At 36.6% G+C, this 17,822-nt stretch overlaps 1 pseudogene; it reads left to right on the top strand.

The window, feature by feature from the left end:
• Positions 1 to 7,782: 7,782 nt before the first annotated feature.
• LOC119805149 lies at positions 7,783 to 8,345 on the top strand (annotated as a pseudogene).
• Positions 8,346 to 17,822: the final 9,477 nt, after the last annotated feature.

Raw genomic sequence — 17,822 nt, 5'->3', positions numbered from 1 at the left:
TTGCATCCCCTTGATTCTTCAGATGTCTTATTGCTCTAGCTATAACTATATTGAAGAGGTATACAGTGGACAACCTTGTCTTGTTCCTGATTTTAGTCAAACTGCTTTGAATTTCTCTCCATTTGAGATAATGAATGCTGTAAATTAACTTTATTCTGTTGAAGAATGTCCCTTGTAACCCTAACCTCTCTAATTTTTTATCATGAAGAGGTGTTGGATTTTATAAAGTGCCATTTCTGCATCTAATCTAATTAGGTGATCGTATGCTTTTTGTTTTCCCGTTTGTTTATATGATGAATTATATTTATCAATTTATGTTTTTTGAACCATTGCCTGCACTTTTGGAGTGAAGTCTACTTGATCATAGTTGGTAATTTTTATTATGCATTTTTATTTGTATTTGTATTCTGGTGTATTTGAAGTATTTTATTGATTAGTTTTCCATCTATGTTGGTAAGGTAAGTTGATCTGGAATTCTCTTTCTATATTGAATCTTTGTGTGGTTGGGGTATCAAGGTGTGTAGTGTGAAGCGGCGGGCTGCGTTCCCGCTGCCCAGTTCCCAGCAACCGGCTAGCTTTACCCAAAATAATTACACGGAAACTGTATTCTTTTAAAGACTGCCTGGCCCATTATCTGTAGCCTCTTATTGGCTAATTTTCATATCTTGCTTTAACCCATATTTAGTAATTTATATAGCACCACGAGGGGTGCCTTACCAGGAGAGATCTTAACCTGCGTCCATCTCGGAGAGGAGCAGCATGGAGACTGACTATGGTCACTGCCTGAAGTGTCTCTCCAACTCTACTTCCTTGTTCCCACAATTCTGTTCTGTCTACTCCACCTACCTAATTTTCTGTTCTTAAAGGGCCAAGGCAGTTTTCTTTATTAATTAACCAATGAAAGAAACATAGACAGATAACTCTCCTCCATCATTTCCCCTTTTTCTGTTTAAACAAAAAAGAAAGGCTTCAACTTTAACATAGCAAAATTACATGTAACAAAACAGTTATCAAGCAAGAATTACAGTTACAATATTTAAATCTATTTTATCTTTTAGATTTTATCTTTTATCATAACTAAGGAAAACTATAACTATTGAACCATTCTTCAACTCCATCAAAGACTCCAGAAGGATATAAGACTACCTAAGTAAACAAGAAGTAAGTAACTTTCAAACTCTAGAAATGACAGAGACAACTCGCTGCCTGGACAGTCACCCAAAGTTCCTCTGTACCGTTGGGGCATCCATCTTCAGCCTACAGGCCCATAATGTCCAGCAGACTTTTTTATGAAGCAGAAAATTCCAAAGACAGTTCAGTCACTTTCTGCTGTGTCCTGCAGAATGTCTCGCAGACTCTTTCATGAATCAGGAACCCCGAAAGACCATCTCACCTTTAGGCAAGTTCAGCAGTCCTCTCTCTGCGGGTTCTTTGTGTCCAGTTTATGGAACAGTCCAGCCAAGAGCAGTTTCTTGCCCAAATGGCTAACAAACTCCATAAGTAGCCTCTTTGATGCCCATCTTCCTCTCGAAGTAGATTGGTGCTGCCAGGAGCAGACGTGTCTCATTGTCATGAAAAACCCTAAGTTATTAAAATATTAAATGCCATATTCTGCAGTCTTTGAAAGATATGAAGAATGTCTATCTAACTGAAATATATCTCTACATATCTAGAAAATCTAATAACATGACTAAAAGCTTAACTATTATCAATGATTATCCATTAACAACCTATATTTCCTAATTATACATTACAGTTTTTAAAATGAACTACAATCACAATAGCTTAATCAAGATCAGAAATACATATACATATAACAAAATTGACCTTAAAATCTATACCAATGCAAATTCATATCTATATCATCTCCCCCTTTAAATGTAAAAGAACATTTATAAGCAATATTTGGGAAAATGGGCGCAGTTTTTTCTCTCCAAACTGCTTCCTGCTGAATGGGGGCGCTGTTATTTAGGTCTTTCATGGTGTAACCTGTGTGCTAGGTTCCTCTCAGTAACATTATTTTCCTTCTCAGATCTTCGATGGGGTTGAAGACTATATAAATGTAGTTACTTTCCTCTCATGACTTGGCCAAGTTATTTATTATACAAGACTTAAGCTAGTTGGAATAGGATATCTGTGCTTATTGTATATAATTTCATAGTAGGTTTAGAACTCTCTTACTTAAACAAAAGGGGGAGGTGTTGCGGGAGCTCCTTCTGCTCCTTTAGCCAATAGCCACTGAGATACCAGCCCATTGGGGCGTGGTCTCTCTTTTTAAAAATGCGGCCACTTCCCTCCGCTCGCTCTCTGGCTTCCGGCTCCGCTTCTGACGACTAGGCTCCCTTCCTGATTGCGCAGAGGGCTGTTGTCTGGGACGGTGATCTGTAAGTTTTTTCCCCTTTAAATAAATAACCATTCTATTAATCATAATTCCAAACTGGTGTGGGATTGTTTGTGATTTACACCATCAAAGGTGGTTGTGCCATTATAAAACAAAGTGTGCAATGCTCCTTCTGTTTCTATTTTGTGGAATAATTAGATGAATATTCGTATTAACTCTCCTTTGAAATTCTGATAGAATTGAGGGGTATAACCATTTAGCACCGGGTTTTATTGGTTGGCAGATTTTTAATGAATGCTTCTATTTCACTAGGGGTTATAGCTCTATTTAAATTGCTTATCTGATCTTGATCTAACTTTTGTAGGTGGTACCTAGCTAGAAAATTACACTTTTTTATATTTTCCAACTTGATGACTATAGTTTCTTTTAAGTCCTTATGATTCTCTGGATTTTTTTCAGTATCTCCTTTTCATTTCTGATGTTAATTTAGATGTTCTCTCTTTGCCCTTTAGTTGATTTGGATAAGGGCTTGTGAATCTTACTGATTTTCTCAAATAACCAACTATTTGCTGCATTGATTCTTTGATTTGTTACTGTTGTTGTTTCTATTTTCTTGATTGCAGTCCCGAGTTGATTACTTGTTGCATCTACTTCTTTTGTATATAATTTCTTTTTTGTTGTTATAGTGCTTTTGAGTGGGCTGTTAAGTTGCTTATATGAGGTCTCTCCATTTTTTCCTCCATCTACCCGACCTCTTTTCATGTAAGCCATTTTCACACTCTAAACCTAACCAGCCTACACAACCTGTTCTGTTCATATAAAATAGCTAATCAAAGAAACTCACATCCCCAGATCTCATCTACAAACAACAAAATATCAAGAAGTATCTTCTATCTAAGCCTACCAGACCTGTAGAAATGTTGCCAAGTGGAATAAAATAGATAACCCCAGGACAAAGAATTTAAAAGATCATAAACTTCATCAAAGAATCAGACAGCTCAATGCAATTAAGGAGAAAGAAGATAAATTGAACAAATGCCTACATGATGGTCAAGAATATGAAAATATTAGGCTGATGAAAATGACAAAGACAATCCAAGACTTAAGAATGGAATTAAATAAGGACATAGAAGCACTGAAGTCGATTTGAACAGAAATGAAAATGGAACTGGAATCCCAATAGCCTAACTAGAAGGCTCAAAGAAAAGCATTGCAAGGAGAATACATCAAGCAGAAGATAGAATATCAGGACTCAAAGATAAAATAGAGGATATAAACAAGGAATATGGAAAAACAGGAAAGAAACACAGGAAATGTGGGTTATCATTCAAAGACCAAAGCTTTGAATTACAGGCATAGATGAGGAAGCAGAAACCCAAGTCAATGGCACTGATAATATCTTCAATAAAATCATAGAAAACATTTTTAACTTAGGGGAAAGAGAGAAGAAACACACATAACATCAACAGAAAAGATAATACCAACAGCATATTATAGTTAAAGCACTGAGTTTACAGAAAAAAAAAGAATGCTTCAAGAAAAAAATGCAAATCATATATAAAAGACAACCCATCAGAACAGCAACTGATTTCTCAATAGAAACTCCGAAAACCAGAGAGCCTAGAGTCATACATTGCAAGTCCCGAGACCATGAGAACCAGCAGAGATTGCTATACCTAGCAAAACTATCTTCAATACTTGGAGAAGAAGAAAAAATACCAAACTATAAACAGACTAAAAATTATATCTAAAAGACAAAATCTGAAGCACTAGAAAAAACAATATTTTTTACAGAAGGAAAAAATAAGTATATCAAAGACACAGTGGAAAGGAATATGAAGCCGTGCTTATGAAACACAAAGTACCATTGAGAGTATTATTAAGAACACATCACTATTCTAAACATGTATGCACCAAACTTTGGTATACCAAATTTTATTTTTTAAGTATACCATTGGATTTAAAATCACATATTAATTGCAAACTATTAATAATAGGTGAGTTAAATACCTCCACTTTCACTAAAAGATCATCTCCAATAGATTATCTGACCAAAGTACAAGAGGAGAAACATCAGAATTAACTGTCATCATACATCAAATGGATTTAACAGACATTAATAGAATATTTTACCCAAACATCAAAGAATATACATTCTACTTAGCAGCTCATGGAAACCTCTCTTCATTTTAAAGAGTTCATACATTCTGGTACACAAAACACATCTTTAAACATTCAAAAATATTGAAATTACTCCTGCACCTTATCTGAATACAGTGGTAAAATGCAGTGCAAATAAATCTCTAGCAAATATAGAAACTCATGGAGATGAAGGAACTCATAAATTAATACTGGATGGGTCAAATAAATCAAGATATAAATAAAAAATTCTGTAACTAAGTGAAAATGAAGACACAATACAACAAAACCTCTAGGGCAAATTGAAAGCAGTCTTAGGAGGGAAATTTATAGCTCCAGGTGCTTACATTAAAAGATCAGGAAGAGCACAAATAAATGACTTAATAGTATAACTCAAAAATTTGGAAAAACAAGAATAAATCAAATAAAAAATAATGAGCAAAAATGATAAAAATTGGAGCAAATAATAATGAAATATAAACAAAGAAAACAATACAAAGAATCAACAAATCTAAGATCTGGTTGTTTTAGAATATGAGCAAGACTGACAGATCCTCAGCCCAACTAACCAAAAGAAAGAAAGAAATGACCCATACTAACAGAATCAGAAATGAACAGGGAAACATTATAAGAGACATTAAAGAAACTCAGAATATCATAGTTACTTTTAAGTTCTGCAATCCATTTATTTGTAAACTCTAAAAAATATGGACAAATTTCTAGATTCAGCCAAAGCAAGAAAATTATACCAAGAAGATGTCAACAACCTAAACCGATGGAGGACAAATTAAGGGATTTAAATGCTAATATAAAGCTTTCCAGCCTGAAAACATCCAGGGCTAGATCAATTCAGAGCATAATTCTTCCAGACATTCAAAAAAGCTCTACAGCAGGTCCTTCTTAAACTATTCAATTAGAATGAAATAATCACATCCAATCTCCTTCTTTGAAGCCATTGTTGATCTATTATCAAAACCATGTAAAGACACAGCAAAAAAGCAAACCATAGGCCAATATTCCCAAATGAACATAGATTTACAACTGCTCAATAAAACAGAGACTACAGATATACATCAAAAAGATCATCCACCATAATGAAAATGGCTTTATTCCTGAAATGCAAGGATGGCTGAACACATGCAAGTCAACAAATATAATAACATAATTTCACTTAAAGACAAAAACCATGCCATCATCTCAACAAATGCAAAAAAAAAATAGCTTTGGCAAAATCCAACATGCCTTCATGATAAAAGTACTAGACAGTGTAGTACTAAAGGGAACATGCCTCAACACAATAAAAGGTATATTTAAGAAAATCACAGTCAGTATAATCTTACATGGAGAAAATCTTCAAGAAACTACATTGAAGACAGGTACAATACAGGGATATCCACTATTTAAACTACTTTTGAGTACTGTGATTGAAATACAGACAGAGACGCAAATAGAGAAAGAAGTCAGACTATCCCCATTTGCAGGTGACATGATACAATACATTAGAGATCCCAAAAAGTCTATTAAAAAACATTTAAAAACAATTTTAAAAATCCAGTGGTATGGAAGACTACAGAGTCAACTTACATAAATAAATAGCTATTCTATATACCAACAACTGTCAGAAAAAGAGGCCATGGACATACTTTCATTGATGATAGCCCAAAGAAAATAAAATACCTAGGAACAAACTTAATCAAGGAAGTAAATGATCTTTGCATTAGAAACTTTAAGCCTCTGAAAAAGAGTTAGAAAGATACTAGAATATGAAAAGAGATCCCATGCTCATGAGTTGGTAGAATTAGTATTTGAATATGATCATGTTACTGAAAGCAAATTTCATATTCGATGCAATCCCAATCAAACTTCCCATCTCATTCTTCTTGAATATATAAAAAACTATCCTAAAACCCATATGGAACCACAAAAGATTCTGACTAGACAAGAAAAGCCCTCAAAAACTACAACAAAAATAACACTGGAGGGATTACCATTACAGAGTGTAAGACATTACACTGAAGAGTAAACTTATTTTTAACATTTATTTTTATTGCATGTGTATTCCTGTTACATGGCACATTTATCTTGGAGGTGACTGACAAACAGTCTAGCTGGACTTAAGACCCACTCAACAAGAGGGAATTTATATCTGGTACTATAAACTTATCCAAATACCATTGGCTGAAGAGCTAATAGACCCAAGAGGAGAACCTTTTATTGCCATTTATTTAAACCAATATAATTTGTGACTGTATTCTAAATATATTTATACCCATACAAAAATAAAGTCTAAATATTTATCTTTATATACACATATAAGTGTAGTCTCAGGCCTCATCAGTGATGTCTCTTTTGGAAACATATGAAACCTATAACAGACATTCATAACTGGTTAAAATGAAGAGAGTAAACGACTTTGGGGTCACCAGCTTCAACTGGTGCACCTACAATACAGTCCCTATGCACACAGCTCAGGGAAAACCTCAGAAACGGGGGTGGAAAGATTGCAAGATCCAGAGGTCCAGGATATTTGCTGCTAAATAGTATCCCCTAGATGTTACAGGGAAACAGCATTCATGAATTCACAACAATATAGTTGCCTGAACAAGATCACCATAAGGACAGCACCAGTTGACATATCAACACAGGCAGGGGAAATTCTAAATTGTCCCATCCCTAGATGAAGGTAATCAATGAAGCAGAGAAAGGGAGAATCAGTTTCCTCCAGGGATGAACTCCCATATAGGTTTTCCAATCCCATGTGCTCAGCTCCTGACACATATACAGAAGAACAAAAGTGGAAGCAGTAGTATGTGTGTGTGTGTGTGTGTGTGTGTGTGTGTGTGTGTGTGTGTGTGTAGTTTGCATGTATGTATATATGTGTGCATGCATGTGTAATGTAATGTATATGTATATGTATATAATGCAACAAATTATTAAAGAAGAGAGCATGAATTGAGGTAACAGAAGTGGGAAAAAAATCTCCTGACACTTTACTAGATAAGCATAATTCCTAACTGCATTCTATTCTTCTGTCAACAGGTAAGTGGAGCTTTCAGTCCTCATCAAAGAAGCTAAGTTTTACAACAGATAGAGACCATTACAGAAAGCTGCCATGGGTCAAAATGAAAAGTATGCTCAGTCCAACAGATAAATCTACAAGATAGCATCTTCAAAGAAGGCTCAGAAACATTGCAGAAGAAAGGGCAGAAAGACTGTAAGAGCCAGAGGACCAGGAATTCTACTGTAAGATTGTGTCTCCTAGAAATATGAGGGAAGCCCCTTTTGCTGCTGTGTCTGCAGTCATGAGTATGCTCAGGCTATGGAAGAGGCTTGCCTCTAGCGTCCTCTGGTAAAAAGGAGGTCTGGTTGGACCCCAATGAGACCAATGAAATTGCCAATGCCAGTACCCGGCCGCAGATCTGGAAGCTGATCAAAGATGAGCTGATCCGGGCTCAATGCAAGAAAAAAAAAACACTTTAGCTCAGCAGAAGAAGGGCAGGCTTATGGACATAGGGATGAAGATTGGTACTGTCAAAGCTCAAATACCCAAGAAGGTGACCTGGATGAGAAGGATGCAGATCCTGCACAGACTTCTCTGGAAATACCTGAATCCAAAAAGACTGACTACCATGTGTATCACAGACTGTATCTGAAGATTTAAAGGAATGTCTTCAAAAACAAGTGGATTCTCATGGAGCATATCTGCAAGTTAAAGGCAGACAAGGCCTGCAAGAAGCTCCTCGCTGACAAGGCTGAGCCACATAGGTCTAAAACCAAGGAAACACAAAAGTCCAGGAGGAGACCCTGCAGGACAAGAAGGAGGAGGTCATCAAGACTGTCCAAGGAGGAAGAGACCAAGAAATAAAGCTTCACTCATGTCTGGACATAAAGGGCTGTGTGTGGCCTCAGGTGGATCAGTCATTAAAATAAAACAAGCCTTAAAAAAGAAATCTCAGAGAAGCTACACCCATTATGCCTCAACAATATAATATCAAGACTTTTAGCTGAAATGTCCTACTCAAGGATGTACACAGAATGTCCATAATTAAGGCCTTTCAGCTTTGAAATGGCATTCCCAAATAGAGTAGGCACTATAGATAAAGTCTGTCTAAAATCGACCTTTCTTTGACTTCCTAGTCTTGAGAAGTTTCTTTGACTTCCTAGTCTTGAGAAGTTTTCAAAAGCCCAATCTGTGGTTTCTTATTCAAAGTTCAAGCAAACATTGAAATATTCTTACAATACTTAGGTGTGAACTTCCACTCTGCTGCTGGTTGCAAGAACTACCTCTCATTGCTCAGAATATTCAAAAAGGAGATGTGTCAATGTACTTTCCTATTTTTTTCTTCCTGTTAATGTATTTTTGGTCTATGAAACTTGAAAACTTGAAAAGTGACATTCTTAATTTCTTCAAATATATATACATACATATATATGTATATATATATATATAGTTGGATTTTCTAAATCTTCTTCGAAATATTTTATGTTTATGAAATAAATAGCAATAATGAAAACAAAAGACACTTTAGGCAAAGCAAGGCAAAAAGAACCTATCAGGTCAGGTCAGCTGTTAGTCTTGATGTATTTATATAATAATCAGGTAATATAGATGAGCCAAAAAATGCTTTCAAAGAAACTAAAGGAGAAGGAACACTCCCCAAATATTTTACAAATGCAGCATTACTCTCTAAGCCAAAAGAAATAAAGATACTGGAAGAAAAAATTCAAAATAAATTACCTGATAATATATTTACAAAAATGTCCATTGAAACACCAAATTGAATTTATCAGCACATTCAAATACACATACATCATAATAAATGACCTAATTAACATTTATAGAATTTTGCACCCAACAAATGCAGAAAAAATACATTCTTGTTAATCACACACGTAACATTTCTCAAGATATCCTGCACCATGTGCAAGTCATAGTATATCTTAAAAACCTAGAAAACAGAAAAAATTGTTGTCTGAATGCAAGAGAATTTATTTGGACATCACTAATATATACCAGAAAACTGTACATATTTCAAAATTAAAACATAACTTCTAAATATACCCTTTATTAAAGAATAAACGTTCAAAGTAATTAGAAAATATTTTGAAATATATGTTAAAAATAAAACTGTAATTAAAAAGTGTATATCTAAAGCAGTTTTTAGAAGGAAATCTACAATTTTATGATGCTCATACCTTCATAGAGAATTAAAACCTAAAAAACTGCAGATGGTGACAAAAAACAAAAATAAAAGAGAAATCAATGTAATAATAGAAAACAGAATAATAAAAGGTAAGAGGCTAAGAGATGGCTCTGTGAATAAGAGCATTTGTTGTTTTGCAAAGAACACAGGGTTCAGTTCCTGAAACCCATATGGTGGCTCACAACCCTCCATAACTTCTGTTTCAGGAGGTTCAACTACTTTTTCTGGTCTCTCTGAACACTCCATTAACATGATACATGCACATATAAAAACATAATTTTAGGAATAAAAGTGATGCCAGCACTACAGATATTAAAGGAATAATAATGGAATATTTGAATAACTGTTAATACATTACATGTCTGTTGATGAAATGAACCATGGGAAATGAGACACAACACTTAAAAATACAATTTACAACTTATGAAACCTAACAGAAATTTAACATCTGAATAATGTTTTAGTTAACTTTCTTCTACAATGATCAAACACTAACCAATTCACCTTGGTGAGGAAATGTATTACTTCAACTTACAGGATACAGTTCTTCATCAAGGAGAGTCAGGGCAGGAACTCAAAGCCAGAACCTGGAGGCAAGAACACAAAAAGACATCATGGAGGAATGCTGCTTATTGGCTCAGTCAGGTTGCTTTCTAATATAATGCATATAACCTAGGATTACTTGCTCAGGGGCAACACCACCTGCAGTGGATTTGGTCCTCCCCATAAATTATTAATAATAAAAAGATGCTCCACTGGTATTTATTCCCACTGAACTTAGCAATTCTACAACTGAGGTTCCCTCTTTTCTGGTGATTGAAGCTCATATTGCTAATACTAGCACAAACAGATTTATATCTTTTTGAGTAAATTCTAAACTTTACTACAAAGAGAACAGAAGGCTAGGGGTATGACTCTGTGCTAGTGCTTGCCTAGCAAACATAAAGCCCCGAGTTCCATCTCCAGTATCAGACAAACTAGAGAACTGAAGGGAAGGCTTTCTTTGATATGAGTCATATCAAAGGATACAGAAGGAATCCGAGAAATATAAAGTCTTTCAGAAAAATATTAAGATAGGTACTTCCTAATTCAGTTTATAAGTCCAAATTTCCCTTGATGGTAAAACTTGTGCATTTGCACTGCTTGTCTATGAACTTCAAACCACGTTGGATAACCCAGGCAAACTCTTTGAAATCAGTATAATTTCTCCAGCTTCATCTAGTAGTGCTTCAAAAGAAGCTATGAGGTATTTGGTCATGATACTTGACGTTACTGGAAAACTACCAAAGGAAACAGTGGTGACATCACTTCATGGCTTTTCCATAACTTGCACATTTAGTTTTGAAGAAATTATCCTCAGCAACAAACCTATTAGAAAGCATGCTCATAACTAAGGTTTCTATATGTTATAAGAGTTGTTATAAAAGTTGGTATGCATTTTTACTCTTTTATAAAATTACATATAATCCCATCAAACTAGCTTATGTACAATGCCAGCCACAGGCAAATCAACTTGAATTATCAGAAAAAAAAAGCTGTGTGTATATTCTATTGCCCTAGTTTGGTTTCTTTTTTATTTTATTTTTTTTAATTAAAAATTTCCGCCTCCCATTTCCCTCCCTCTGCCCCCACTCCACTCCCCCTCCCTCTCCAGCACGAAGAACAGTAAGGGTTCCCTGCCCTGCAGAAAGTCCACGGTCCTCCCCGCTCCAACCAGGTCTAGGAAGGTGAGCATCCACACAGGCTAGGCACCTCCAAAGCCAGTACATGCAGTAGCATCAAAACCCAGTGCCATTGTCCTTGGCTTCTCAGCAGCCCTCATTGTCCTCCATGTTCTGGGAGTCTGCTTTTATCCCATGCATTTTCAGTCCCAGTCCAGCTGGCCTTGGTGAGCTCCCATTAGATCAGCCCCACCATCTCGGTGGGTGGGTGCACTCCTCACAGTCCTGACTTCCTTGCTCGTGTTCTCCCTCCTTCTGCTCCTCCTTTGGACCTTGGGAGCTCAGTCCAGTGCTCCAATGTGGGGCTCTGATTCTATCTCCATCTATCGCCAGATGAAGGTTCTATGGTGATATGCAAGATATTCATCAGTATGGCTACAGGATCAGGCCATTTCAGTCTCCCTCTCCTCAGCTGCCCAAGGACTTAGCTGGGGACATCTCCCTGAACACCTGGGAATCCCTCTAGAGTCAAGACTCTTGCCAACCCTAAAATGGCTCCCTTAATTAAGATATATACTTCCCTACTCCCGTATTCACCCTTCCTCCATCCCAATCATCCCATTCCCCCAAGCTCTCCCCATCCTCCCTTTCACATTTTTCTCTCCCCATCTCCCCTTAGCCCCATCCCACCCAACCTCCAAGGTCCCAATTTTTGCCTGGAAATCTTGTCTCCTTCCAATATCGAGGAGGATAACTATATGTTTTTCTTTGGGTTCACCTTCTTATTTAGCTTCTCTAGGATCACAAATAATAGGCTCAATTTCCTTTATTTACGGCTAGAAACCAATCATGAGTGAGTACATCCCATGTTCATCTTTTTGGGTCTGGGTTGTCTCACTCAGAATAGTGTTTTCTATTTCCATCCATTTGCATGCAAAATTCAAGATGTCATTGTTTTTTATCTCTGAGTAGTACTATAATATATATATATATATATATATATATATATATATATATATATATATATATATATATATATATGTTCCACACTTTCTTCACCCACTCTTCGATTGAAGGGCATCTAAGTTGTTTCCAGGTTCTGGCTATTATGAATAATGCTGCTATGAACATAGTTGAAAAAATGCTTTTGTAATATGGTAGGGCATCTCTTGGGTATATTCCCAAGAGTGGTATTGCTGGGTCCTGGGGCAGGTTGATCCCGAATTCCCTGAGAAACCACCACACTGCTTTCCAAAGTGGTTGCAGAAATTTGCATTCCTGTAGAAGGAAGCAGCGGGCGGGCTGTGTCCCGCCACCCGGCTAGCTTTACCCAAAATAATTACACGGAAACTGTATTCTTTTAAAACACTGCCTGGCCCATAGTTTCAGCCTCTTATTTGCTAATTCTCACATCTTCCTTTAACCCATATTTAGTAATCCGTGTAGCACCACGAGGTGTGGCTTACCAGGAGAGATCTTAACCTGCGTCCATCTCAGAGAGGAGAAGCATGGAGACTCACTATGGCGACTGCCTGAATCGTCTCCCCACTGCCTGCTACCCCTTTTCCCACAATTCTGTTCTGTCTACTCTGCCTACCTAATTTTCTGTCTCTTAAAGGGCCAAGGCAGTTTTCTTTATTAATAATGAAAGTAACACATAGACACTCCTCCATCACATTCCCACTAGCAATGGATGAGTGTACCCCTTACTCCACAACCTCTCCAGAAAAGGCTATCATTGGTGTTTTTGATTTTAGCTAATCTGACAGGTGAAAGATGGTATCTCAAAGTTGTTTTGATTTGCATTTCCCCGATTACTAAAGAGGTTGAGCATGACCTTAAGTGTCTTTTGGATATTTGAACTTCTTCTGTTGAGAATTCTCTGTTCAGTTCAGTACCCCATTTTTTAATTGGGTTATTTAGCATTTTAAAGTCTAGTCTCTTGAGTTCTTAATATGTTTTGGCGTTCAGACCTATGTCTGTTGCTGGGTTGGTAAAGATCTCCCAGTCAGTAGGTTGCCTTTTTGTCTTACTGACAGTGTCCTTTGCTTTACAGAAGCTTCTCAGTTTCAGGAGGTCCCATTTATTCAATGTTGGCCTTAATGCTGGGGTTATTCATAGGAAGTGGTCTCCTGTGCCCATGTATTGTAGAGTACTTCCCACTTTCTTTCTATCAGGTTCAGTGTGTTCAGATTGATATTGAGGTCTTTAATCCATTTGGACTTGAGATTTGTGCATGGTGATAGATATGGATCTATTTTCATTCTTCTACAGGTTGACATCCAGTTATGCCAGCACCATTTGGTGAAGATGATTTCTTTCTTCCACTGTGTACTTTTAGCTCCTTTATCAAAAATCAGGTATTCATAGGTTTGTGGGTTAAAATCTGGGTCTTCTATTCGATTACATTGGTTGACCTCTCTGTTTTTATGCCAATACCAAGCTATTTTCAATACTGTAGCTCTGTGATAGAGTTTGAAGTCAGGGATGGTAATGCCTACAGAAGTTCCTTTATTGTATAAGATTGTTTTGGCTATCCTGGGTTTTTTTTTGTTTTTCCACATAAAGTTGATTATTATTCTCTCAAGATCTGTGAAGAATTTTGATGGGACCTTGATGGGGATTGCATTGAAACTATAGATTGCCTTTGGTAGAATTGCCATTTTTACTATGTTGATCTTCCCAATCCAAGAGCAAGGGAGATTCTTCCATTTTCTGGTATCCTCTTCAATTTCTTTCTTCAAAGACTTAAAGTTCTTGTCAAATAGATCTTTCACTTCCTTGGTTAGAGTTATCCCAAGATATTTTATGCTATTTGTGGCTATCATGAAAGGTGATGCTTCTCTGATTTCTCTCTCTGTTTCCTTATCCTTTGTGTATAAGAGGGCAACTGATTTTCTGGAGTTGATCTTGTATCCTGCCACGTCACTAAAGGTGTTCATCAGCTGTAGGAGTTCTTTGGCAGAGTTTTTGGGGCCGCTTATGTACACTATCATATCATCTGCAAATAATGAAAGCTTAACTTCTTCCTTTCCAATTCGAATCCTGTTGATCTCCTTATGTTGTCTTATTGCTATCGCTAGAACTTCAAGCACTATATTAAAGAGATATGGAGAGAGTGAACAGCCTTGTCATGTTCCTGAATTTAGTGGGATAGCTTTGAGTTTCTCTCCGTTTAACTTGATGTTAGCTGTTGGCTTGCTGTAAATAGCTTTTATTATATTTAGGTATGACCCTTGTATCCCTAATCTCTTCAAGACTTTTGTCATAAAGGGGTGTTGAATTTTGTCAAATGCCTTTTCAGCATATAATGAAATGATCATATGGTTTTTTCTTTCAGTTTATTTATATGATGGATTACATTGAAAGATTTTCGTATGTTGAACCAGCCCTGCATCTCTGAGATGAAGCCTACTTGGTCGTAATGGATAATTTTTTAATGTGTTCTTGGATTCGGTTTGCCAGTATTTTATTGAGAATTTTTGTGTCAATATTCATGAATGAGATTGGCCTGTAATTCTCTTTCTTGGTTGAGTCTTTGTGTGGTTTTGGTATCAGGGTAACTGTAGCTTCATAAAAGGAATTTGACAATGACTCTTCTGTTTCTATATTGTGAAATACATTAAGGAGTATAGGTATTAGGTCTTCTTGGAATTCTGGTAGAATTCTGCATTGAAACCATCTGGTCCTGGGTTTTTTATTTTTTATTTTTTATTTTTTTGGTGGGGAGGTTGTTGATAACAGTTTCTAATTCTTCGTGGCTAACAGGTCAATATAGATTGTTCACCTGGTCCTGGTTTAACTTTGGTATATGGTACTTATCTAAAAAAGTGTCCATTTCTTTTCCATTTTCCAATGTTGTGGCATACAGGCTTTTATAGTAAGATCTAATGATTCTCTGAATTTCCTCTGTTAGAAATTTCCCCTTTTCATTTCTGATCTTATTAATTTGTGTGTTCTCTCTGTGCCGTTTGATTAGTTTGGATAGGAGTTTGTCAATCTTGTTGATTTTCTCCAAGAACCAGCTTCTTGTTTCATTGATTCTTTGGATTGTTTTCTGTATTTCTGTTTTGTTGATTTCAGCCCTCAGTTTGATTACTTCCAGTCTTCTACTCCTCCTAGGTGAGTCTGCTTCTTTCTTTTCTAGAGCTTTCAGGTGTGCTGTTAAGTCTCCAGTGTGAGCTTTCTCCATTTTCTTTAAGTGGGCACTTAGTACTATGAACTTTCCTCTTAGCACTGCTTTCATAGTGTCCCATAGGTTTGAGTATGTTGTGTCTTTATTTTCATTAAATTCAAGGAAGACTTTAATTTCTTTCTTTATTTCTTCCTTGACCCAGGAGTAGTTCAGTAGTTGACTGTTCAGTTTCCACGAGTTTGTAGGCTTTCTGGGGGTAGCATTGTTGTTGAATTCTAACTCTAATCCATGGTAATCCGATAAGACACAGGAGTATACTGTGTTACTAAGACACAGGTGGTTACTAATATTTTTTTGTATCTGTGGAAGTTTGCTTTGTTACCGAGTATGTGGTCAATTTTTGAGAAGGTTCCATGAGCTGCAGAGAAGAAGGTTTATTCTTTCCTATTTGGGTGGAATGTTCTATAGATGTCTGTTAAGTCCATTTGATTCATTACCTCCATTAAGTCTCTTATTTCTCTGTTAGGTTTCTGTTGTATTGACCTGTCCATTGGTGAGAGAGGAGTGTTGAAGTCTCCTACTATTAGTGTGTGTGGTTTGATGTCTGCCTTGAGTTCTAGTACTGTTTCTTTTACATAAGTGGGTGCTTTTATATTAGGGGCATAGACATTTAGGACTGAGACTTCATCCTGATGAATTTTTTCCTGTTATGAGTATAAAATGTTCCTCTCCATCTCTTCTGATTGATTTTAGTTTGAAGTCAACTCTGTTAGAAATTAGTATGGCCACACCTGCTTGTTTCTTAGGTCCACTTGCTTGATAAACTTTTTCCCAACCCTTTACTCTGAGTAGATGTCTGTCTTTGTGGTTGAGAATGTGTTTCTTGTAAACAGAAGAATGTTGGATCCTGTTTTCATATCCCATCTCTTAGCCTGTGTCTTTTTATAGGTGAGTTGAATCCATTGATATTAAGTGATATTTATGACCAGTGGTTATTAACTCCGGTCATTTTTTTGTAGTAGAGTTTGTGATTTTCCCTTCTTCTAGTTGTGCTGGTGAAGGGTTGCTAGATGCCTGAGTTATTGTGGGCGTTGTTGGACTCCTTGGTTTGTGATTTTCCTTCTATTACTTTCTGCAAGGCTGGATTTGTGGCTACATATTGTTTAAATCTGTTTTTGTCCTGCAATATCTTGTTTTCTCCATCAATGGTGAATGCAAGCTTTGCTGGGTATAGTAGTCTAGGCTTGCATCCATGTTCCCTTAGTGTCTGTAGCACATCTATCCATGACCTTCTGGCTTTCATGGTTTCCATTGAAAAGTCAGGTACAATTCTGATAGGTTTCCTTTTATATGTTACTTGACCTTTTTCCTTTGCAGCTCTTAATATCTGTTCTTTATTCTGTATGTTTTGTGTTTTGATTATTATATGGTGTGGGGATGCTTTCTTTTGATCCAGTCTATTTGGTGTTCTGTAGGCTTCTTGTACCTTCATAGGAATATCCTTCTTTAGGTTGGGGAAGTTTTCTTCTATAATTTTGTTGAATATATTTTCTGGGCCTTTGAGTTGTAATTCTTCTCCTTCTTCTACCCCAGTTATTCTTAGGTTTGGTCTTTTCATGGTGTCCCAGATTTCCTGGATGTTTTGTGTTAAGAATTTGTTGGATTTGTTTTGTTCTTTAATCTGTGAGTTTATTTCCTCTATAGTATCTTCAGAGTCTGAGATTCTTTCTTCCATCTCTCTTGTATTCTGTTGGTAATACTTGTCTCTGTAGTTTCTGTTCGTTTACTAAAAATTTCCATATCCACTCTTCCCACGGATTGTGTTTTCTTCATTACCTCCATTTCATTTTTCAGTTCTTGAACTGCTTCCCTTACCTGTTTGATTGCTTTTTCTTGTTTTTCTTGTTTTTCTTGGGTATCTTTGAGAGATTAATTCATTTCGTCTACCTTTTTGTTTGTCATCTCCATTTCTTTATGGCAGTTTTTACCACCTGTTTAAGGTCCTCTATTATTTTCATAAAGTACTGTTTAAGGTCAAGTTCTTCTATTTCTTCTGGAGTAGGGTGTTCCACTCTTGTTGTTTCGGGATGCCTGGATTCTGGTGATGTAATGTTGCCTTTCAGGTTGTTGGAGGAATTCTTGCATTGGCGCCTGCCCATCTCTTCCTTCAAATGGAGTCAGGAGAGACTTTTTGTCTTGGTCCAATCTTTGCTGTGACTGACTCTGGGTGGATCTCCTCAGTGCAGGAGCAGGAACTATTCCCATCCAGTTGGAACTCCACAGCACTGAATCAGGGATTCCTGGTAGCCCAAGGACACCGCACGGACAAAAGGGCAGACGTG

This window comes from Arvicola amphibius, chromosome X (assembly GCF_903992535.2).
Source record: "Arvicola amphibius chromosome X, mArvAmp1.2, whole genome shotgun sequence".
Lineage (NCBI taxonomy): Eukaryota > Metazoa > Chordata > Mammalia > Rodentia > Cricetidae > Arvicola > Arvicola amphibius.
The sequence above is the reverse complement of the archived record's forward strand: the minus strand, read 5'-3'. Positions and strand labels throughout refer to the sequence as shown.